Source organism: Vicia villosa, linkage group LG6, assembly GCF_029867415.1.
Source record: "Vicia villosa cultivar HV-30 ecotype Madison, WI linkage group LG6, Vvil1.0, whole genome shotgun sequence".
Taxonomy (NCBI): domain Eukaryota; kingdom Viridiplantae; phylum Streptophyta; class Magnoliopsida; order Fabales; family Fabaceae; genus Vicia; species Vicia villosa.
In genome coordinates this window covers 87,931,049-87,939,877 of record NC_081185.1, presented here as the reverse complement: position 1 = coordinate 87,939,877, position 8,829 = coordinate 87,931,049, and the positions used below count along the sequence as shown (strand labels likewise).

Below are 8,829 nucleotides of genomic sequence, written 5' to 3'. Positions count from 1 at the left end.
CAATCTTTTGAGTTAAAGCGTCTACTTTAGCGTTAACGCGGTCTATACCACTAATTTCGTACATTCCTCCTTTGGTTTGGGCTTTCTCTAGGGCGGCGCGTTCTCCTCCCCATTGGTAATGGTTTTGTGCCATGTTCTCTATGAGTTTGTATGCTTCATCATGGGGTTTGTCCATTAATGCTCCGCCAGCAGCGGCATCTATAGTCATTTTAGTGTTATATAAGAGACCACCATAAAAGGTATGGATGATCAGCCATGGTTCGAGTCCATGATGAGGGCATATCCTAAGCATGTCCTTGTAACGTTCCCAAGCTTCGAAAAGCGATTCGTTATCTTTCTGGGTAAATCCGTTGATTTGACCTCTAAGCATAGCAGTTTTGCTAGGCGGAAAGTATCTTGCTAAGAATACTCTCTTCAATTCGTCCCACGTAGTTATGGAATTGGAAGGCAGGGATTGAAGCCACGCTCTCGCTCTATCTCTCAAGGAGAAAGGGAAAAGGCGTAATCGAATAGCTTCGGAACTAACATTGTTGGCTTTGATAGTGTCGGCGTATTGCACGAACACGGATAAATGGAGATTGGGGTCGTCTACAGGGCTTCCAGAGAATTGATTCTGTTGAACAGCTTGGACCAGTGAAGGTTTCAGTTCGAAATTGTTCGCTTCAATCGCAGGTGGTGCGATACTTGAATGCGGTTCAGCGCGCGAAGGAGCGGCATAGTCTCTAAGAGGACGAATAGCAGCCATCTCTAACTTCGGGGTGATTTGATTGATTTGATCAGTAAAATTCAATTCCTGATTAATCGGAATTTCTGCTACTTCGGGAAGGTTGCGAGCTCGACGTTTAACGTTAATGAAACGTTCGATCTCGTTAATTCGTTGTATTAAGTCTCCTCCTTGTGAACGAGTATTTGGCATACAATCGTTCAAAAAGATAGGGAAGAATTTTCCTAGTCTCTACGGTGTAACAGTGAGTTACGATATCGACTTAAATAGTCCCCGGCAACGGCGCCAAAAACTTGATCGCGACTTTACGTGTCTATAAATCTGATAACTGCAAGTGCACAGTCGTGTCGTGTAGTTTTAAAAGATATCGAATCCACAGGGACTATGAATCGATCTACCGTTATCTAAGGTTACTATGTAAAGCTAGGAGTACTAAAATTTTCGATTGTTCCTAAGGGAAAGTGATTGTGAGAAAATAAAGAATAATAATGAAAGACAGGTATCAGTATGTATTTCGTTTAACTAAAGGTAATCCGAAGGTTCATTGGCTTTTACATAATTAAATTAAAAATCTTTACTAATTCCAATTGATTAAAAATCCTCGTCTCAAACTTTCGCTCTGTTGATTCAGACTACTATCCTAATCCTAATGTACGCTTTCGCCATCCCATTAGATTTTAGAAGAGCTTTTTGAAAACAATGTAATTAATAAAATGCCTATTTTACGAGGTTGTTATCTATTTAAATATCCTAATCTCAAACTTTCGCTCTGTTGACTCGGAGCAAGCTAATACCCCTAACGTACGCTTTCGCTATCCCGCTCGAGTGTAAAAACAATTTTTGAAAATAAATAAGTTCCAATTAGTTTTAATATGCTTTCGCCATCCTTAAAACTAATGTCCTATGTCTACTATCCAGTTAAAGGCCTCAAACTTTCGCTCTATTGGTTTTAACCTTTGACCGTCCTAATCCCTCAAACTTTCGCTCTATTGGTTTTAAGACTTACTAATTAAACTAGACATATAAACCAAAAATAAGTGATAATTAATAAAACCTAATTTAAGCCAATTTATTTCGGATCCCTACGGTTAACTTACTTTACATACCGATACCTTTAGTATTTTAGCCAGACATATTAATACGGTTAAACATGCATAAATCGGTTTTGTTCATAATAATAAGCATATTAAATGGCATATAATATAGATATATCATGCAATAGTAATATAAATAAAAGCGGTAAATAAAAACCTGAATTAAATAAATGGCAAATAATTCTTCAAGTATCGAACTTCCACCACAGCTTGGCTGGATCGTTCTTCGGAATTTAAATGGCAGAAAATAAAAACAAGGAAAATAAAGCGATAAATCTAACGTAAGGCTAGATCTATGAAAAGTTCACAACAATTTCCAATGTAGAAATCGTTGTGAGAAAATAGAAGGTTAAATGGAAACAGAATAATGAAAAGCAGTTCGCGGTACAATTTCGGCAGCACTTCGTTGGCAGGAAATCGGACACTTTGGACTGAAGTGGCTGCCTCTATTTATAGGTGAGGCTTTGCAGTTGCTTTGCGTGAAAAACGGGACTTTTTGCAGACCGGGACTTGGAGACGTGCGTCTCCTATTCTTCAGGGAGTGGCCTTGACTGACTTGAGACGTGCGTCTCAAGTGGAGATTCTTTAGGGAGGTGGAGACGTGCGTCTCCCCTTTGCTGAGGTGGCAGAGACGTGCGTCTCTGCTTACTAGTGTGGCCTGGGTTGCTTCCTTCGTGGGCTGGATTGCTCTTTTGGGCCTTTTGGGTCCTAATTGCACCCCTCTTTCGTTTCAGCACCCCTTTTCGTCTCTTAAGCATAAATATTGGTCATTTAAGCTCGATTTTCTTTCCTTTTCGCAAATAGTCGTAATTGAAGTGTAAAACCTGAAACAAAGCAAATACACGCGTAATATCATAATAAATTGACGTAATAAATGGAAAATGCTATAAATATCTATGGATTTTAGGCTAAATATACGATATAAAATCGTGTTATCACTTGGTTAATCTCCAAAATGGATCCGATCAAGTATGTCTTTGAAAAGCCCGCCTTAACAGGAAGGATTGCCCGGTGGCAAATGCTGTTATCCGAATATGACATTGAATACCGTGCTCAAAAAGCGGTCAAAGGAAGCATTCTCGCCGATCATTTGGCGCATCAACCAATTAATGAATATCAATCTCTCAAGTTTGACTTTCCTGATGAAGATGTCTTGTACTTGAAGATGAAAGATTGTGACGAACCGTTACCTGAAGAAGGTCCTGACCCTGGATCAAGATGGGGTCTAATTTTTGATGGAGCAGTAAACGCTTTTGGCAATGGAATTGGGGCAATCATCATCACTCCCAAGGGTACTCATATCCCATTCTCCGCCAGATTGCTATTTGATTGCACCAACAACATCGCAGAATATGAAGCTTGTATCATGGGTCTCGAAGAAGCCATTGACTTAAGGATCAAGATCCTAGACATATATGGAGATTCAGCCCTCGTGATCAACCAAATCAAAGACAAATGGGAAACTTACCACCCTGGCTTGATTCCTTACAGAGATTATGCAAGACGTCTTTTGACTTTCTTCAACAAGGTTGAATTGCATCATATACCTCGAGATCAGAATCGAATGGCAGACGCCTTGGCTACTCTATCTTCCATGTTCAAAGTCAATCATTGGAACGATATGCCTACAGTCAGAATCACGCGCCTTGAAAGGCCCGCCTATGTATTTGCAACTGAAGTGGTCATCGATGATAAACCATGGTTCCACGACATCAAACGCTTCCTTCAAACTCAAGAATACCCACTTGGGGCATCAAACAAAGATAAGAAAACTCTAAGGAGACTTTCTGGCAGTTTCTTCCTGAACGGGGATGTGCTATACAAAAGAAATTTCGACATGGTTTTGCTCAGATGCGTGGATAGACACGAAGCAGACATGTTAATGCATGAAGTGCATGAAGGGTCCTTTGGAACTCATTCAAACGGGCATGCAATGTCCAAAAAGATCTTAAGAGCAGGATACTATTGGTTGACAATGGAATCTGACTGTTACAAACACGTGAAGAGATGTCACAAGTGCCAGATCTACGCAGATAAGATCCATGTGCCACCGACTCTACTCAACGTTCTCTCATCTCCGTGGCCTTTTTCCATGTGGGGTATCGACATGATTGGAATGATCGAACCGAAAGCTTCAAACGGTCATCGTTTCATCTTGGTAGCTATTGATTACTTCACCAAATGGGTCGAAGCAGCATCTTACGCCAATGTTACAAGACAAGTGGTTGTGAGGTTTATCAAGAATAACATCATTTGCCGATATGGTATTCCCAGCAAGATCATTACTGATAATGGTTCAAACTTGAACAACAAAATGATGAAAGAATTATGTGAGGAATTCAAGATTGAGCATCATAACTCTTCTCCTTACAGACCAAAAATGAACGGCGCCGTTGAAGCTGCCAACAAGAACATTAAGAAGATTATCCAGAAAATGGTCGTCACTTACAAAGACTGGCATGAAATGCTGCCATTTGCTTTACATGGGTACCGTACTTCAGTGCGTACTTCGACAGGGGCAACTCCCTTTTCTCTAGTATACGGCATGGAAGCTGTGCTCCCCGTAGAAGTTGAAATACCATCAATGAGAGTCCTCATGGAGACTAAGTTATCAGAGGCTGAATGGTGTCAAAACAGATACGATCAGTTGAACTTAATCGAAGAAAAACGTATGATTGCTCTTTGCCATGGACAGTTATACCAAGCAAGGATGAAACAAGCCTTCAACAAAAAGGTTCGACCTCGTGAATTTCAAGAAGGCGACCTCGTGCTTAAAAAGATCTTGTCTTTTCAACCAGATTCTAGGGGCAAATGGTCTCCTAATTACGAAGGCCCGTATGTTGTCAAAAGAACATTTTCTGGCGGCGCCATGATTCTTACAACCATGGATGGTGATGAACTCCCACATCCTGTGAATGCTGATGCAGTCAAGAAATACTTTGTCTAAAAAATACAAAAGACCAGCTCGGTAAGTTGAAAACCCGCAAAGGGCGACTTAGGCAAAAATGAGCGTCTCGGTGGACTGAAAACCCGAAAGGGCGGTCCAGGCAAAAATTAGAGACAATAAACAGAAAAGTTTATCCTGGTAGATTGAAAACCTGAAAGGGCAATCTAGGCAAAAATTAGGGATTTATGACAAAGTAACTGCATCAGTCCATACTTCGTCACCTGAAGAGTCTTTTTCATCAAAGGAACTTCGATCAAATCATCGCCAATCTGAAGCGACAAGCACAGTTGGAACTCAAAGTTGTTAGGGAATAGTGGTTATTGCTTTTAATGTAGCCTTTTCCGCATAATTACCATTTCCAATTTTTGTAAATACTCCATGGAATCACGCCTTTAGCTGATTACCATCCTATTAAATAAATTTGAGCCTTGTGCCCATTTGTTTGCAATCTCTAATTTCTTTTAGCTTGCAAAATGACGCTTTAATTGTGTTATTCACTTTTGAAAAAAAAGAAAAAAATAAGTTTTAAATGAATTTACTTCACTTTTCTCTTTCAAAATAAAAGCGAAATTTTCCTTTGAGTTGTGAACAACGGAAGGAACATCAGCAGTCGTCTCCATAGGATGGACAAAAGGATTCTCCCTAAAAAATTGTTGAGACAACGGTATTCTTGTCCCAGAAAAGAATTCTTGAAGCAATTATCCCTCAAGGTAAAGAAGCTCTTCTATCCCCAGTGAAGAAGCTCTTCTATCCCCAGTGAAGAAGGTCTTTTATCCCCAGTAACGAAGATTTTCCATCTCCAGTGAAGAAGGTTCTTCCATCTCAATGAGAAAAGATGATCATCTTCCCCAGAGAAGCTAAAAACATGCAACACCATTCATCACCTGTGTTATCTACACCGTGTTGAAGAACATTTGCCAAGTATCTGGTTGTATTGCGACGTCGGTCCCTCTCCAGTATATACTCCTCTGTCTGTCAGTATTGTCAGTATGCATGCTACATTCATGACATTCATCATTCATACATATTTGCATCATTTATGCATTCTTGCATTTTTCAATAATCACTTGTTTAGGATATATCTATCCCAAAAAAAAAAGAAGGAAGAGAAAGAAAAAAGAAGAAAGAAAAGAAAAAAGAGACAAGTATGGGCGTGTCATCTCTCCAGTAGGTTGTCACCCATAAGCAGAAATAACATCCTTTCTTTCTCCAGTTCCCCACTGAGATCATTCCTCGTGGAAGAAGGTTGCTTTAGTTTCTCCTCTCAAAACAAAGGAGAAAATACCCATTCGAGTTCATTCCTCATGGGTACAAAGTCTTGTTTGACTGTCTCTTTCCAATTCATTCTTGGTTAGAACTTTGTCTTTACCAGAGATTCAAATTCCGATTCCTTAAATAGAGTCGTGAAAAACAGACAATAAGAAAGAGCCTCATCTGAGCAGCTTATGTCTCTTCCAAAAGACTTTTCCTCTCTAGGAAATCAATCATGAAGACCATGTGACAATCAGGGCCTTATTACTGTTCACAAGGCTGAATAACCAGTAATTTCCCTAGCAAAGTCTCCAAAATCATTTTATCACTCGGCTGATAATTGATCTTGTCCTCAAAACCGCTATCACAAGGCTGGTAGTCGGTAACCTTTTGTTCTGGTTATATTATTAAACATGTCTATCACCATGCTGATAGTCGGTAATATTAACCAAACCTTTGAAACTCTTTTTACCTTGTCAAGTCTATCACCATGCTGATAGTTGGTAACACAGTTTCATACCTTTCACCTTCGCATTATTAAACAAGTCTATCCCCATGCTGATAGTCGATAATGTTGATAGGTAAGCTTTTCTTACAAAGCTATCATACCCCGGTGAAGCATACACTTGCTTTCCCGAAAAACGGATTCTCTTCCTAAAACGGATTGAGACATCCTTCCCAATCTCTTTTCCCCAGTGGAGTCAGTTCGTGATATTCCCTCGGTAAAGACATCCTTGCATCATTCGCAATTTTGGTATCTTAGGTCCAAAATTCGCGTCTTCTGATATTTAAGTCTCTTCCACCCTATCAAAACGAAGATTTTCAATCTTCATGTCTCAGGTTGAAGAAACTTAAATAGGGGCATCTTTCATACCCCAATTTTTGACCTAAGATACCACCTCATATCATTTGCATATGCATCATTTGCATCTCTAACAAATTGCATAGCTTGTGTTTGCTACTTGTGACTCAGCAGGATTTAATCAGGAAATCACTCATCAGTATAAGTAACAATCAATTAGGGTTTTGTTCTCCCTTCATCTCAAATGAATCATCTTCATCAACAATCAACATTTGGTCCTCAGAGATTCATTTCAACAAGCTCAACAGCTTTGAATCGACTGAATTAGGGTTTTGACTAAAGACAGCACACTCCTGACTTTTGCTCAGAATTTGACCTAATGGCTTGGGACATGATATCAAGACCTCAAGTGCATCATTTTGACCTAATCCATTGGCTCATAACATCTCCTACACAAAGATTGATCAGACAAATCCTCAGATTAGGGTTTTGAACTATCAGGGACTAAAATCAGGGATCACATTTGGGAAACCCTAAAAACCCCCAGGAAGTCAATCAAAGGTTTCAATCATCCTCAAATAATCCCTATGACAACATACAATGGAAATTACATCTCAATTCAAGATCCACAGTCATCAATTTCATCAGGTCGACAATTAGGGTTTTTGACCTAATTCACTGAACAACTGACTTTTTAATCAGGACATGGTGCCACAACTCAAACCATGGCTCAATATCCTCTAATGCTTCAATATGATCCATTCATACCACTCATATGGTGAGGATAGCCTGTTTCATTTGAAATCTCCAGAAACGCGATTCGTCTGAAAAAGTCAACTGTACAAGAACACCTTTGACTTTTGGGAATTTTGGTCAACCATGACTTTTGAAGTTTTAAATCATCAATATATGATATGAGAAGTCATTTGATCAAGAAAAATCAAGAAAATCAATCAAGAATCAAAAAGTCAAAAGTTTGACTTTCCATACTTAGAAAAATTTCTAAGTGTTTTTCATGTTTTTTTCCAAACTTTGAAAGGGAATTTCTCAAAATTTCACCTACAAACTGAAAAAAACTTCCAACATGAAAGTTGTAGATTTTGATCCAATAAACAACTTTGACACATATAAATTTTTTCCATAAGATCAACCATTTAAGAGATATGGAGCTTCAAAGTTGGTACTTTTTGAAAACTTCACTTAAAACTTCATTTTTCTCAAAGTTCATGGATCTTTTTCACCCATTTCCTTAAAGAGTTTGAAGAAACTTTCAACTAGGGTTTTGAAGTATGTAGTATGAGCTTTCCAAAATGTCCAAGAGCATGAAAAAATATGGAGCATAGCTATGGTTTTGAATTTTGACATTAGAGGTCATTAAGCATGAAATTTCAAGCCATTTTCACTAAGTTTCTATACTATATGGCCAATGATCCAAGTGATGACACACCAATGCAATAATTGATAGATATTTTCTGGTTTGAGATCAGAATGGAAAGAGATAAGAAGCTTAGAAAAATAACCATGGTTTAGTTACTTTAACCATTTGCATTTAATGTGAAGATTCCACTTTATCTCCAAATGCCAAATCACCAAACTTTGAAGCAAGTTGCAAAGCTCTGCATTCAGAACTCTTGGCCTATAAATAGAGGTCCAAAACTCATTCAAATTCACACCAAAACCTCACAATTATAGGTTTTCTCTCTTCTTTCTTGAATTACAAGCCATGTGTTTCAAAGTGAGGAAGAAATCCCAACCTCCAAACCCTTGAAGTTCTGGCCAAAGTAATGATTCTAACATCTCATAAACATCATACATGATGTGTTTGAACCATTCACACACCTCAAATCATCCCAAAACTCAGAATCATCATCTCACCTCCAAATATGCATAGCACTAGCCTTATCATGCCAAAATCCATACCAAGCAAATTCTGTCCAAACTAACCTTCTAAACATCATCCATATACTTCATATGAACTGTTCCAACCATCATACATGATCTGAAACACCAA

At 38.7% G+C, this 8,829-nt stretch overlaps 1 non-coding gene across 1 annotated transcript; it reads left to right on the top strand.

The window, feature by feature from the left end:
* Positions 1–263: 263 nt before the first annotated feature.
* On the top strand, positions 264–370 carry LOC131615334 (small nucleolar RNA R71). The gene has a single exon (XR_009287754.1). It is a non-coding gene; the product is annotated as a small nucleolar RNA R71 (small nucleolar RNA).
* Positions 371–8,829: the final 8,459 nt, after the last annotated feature.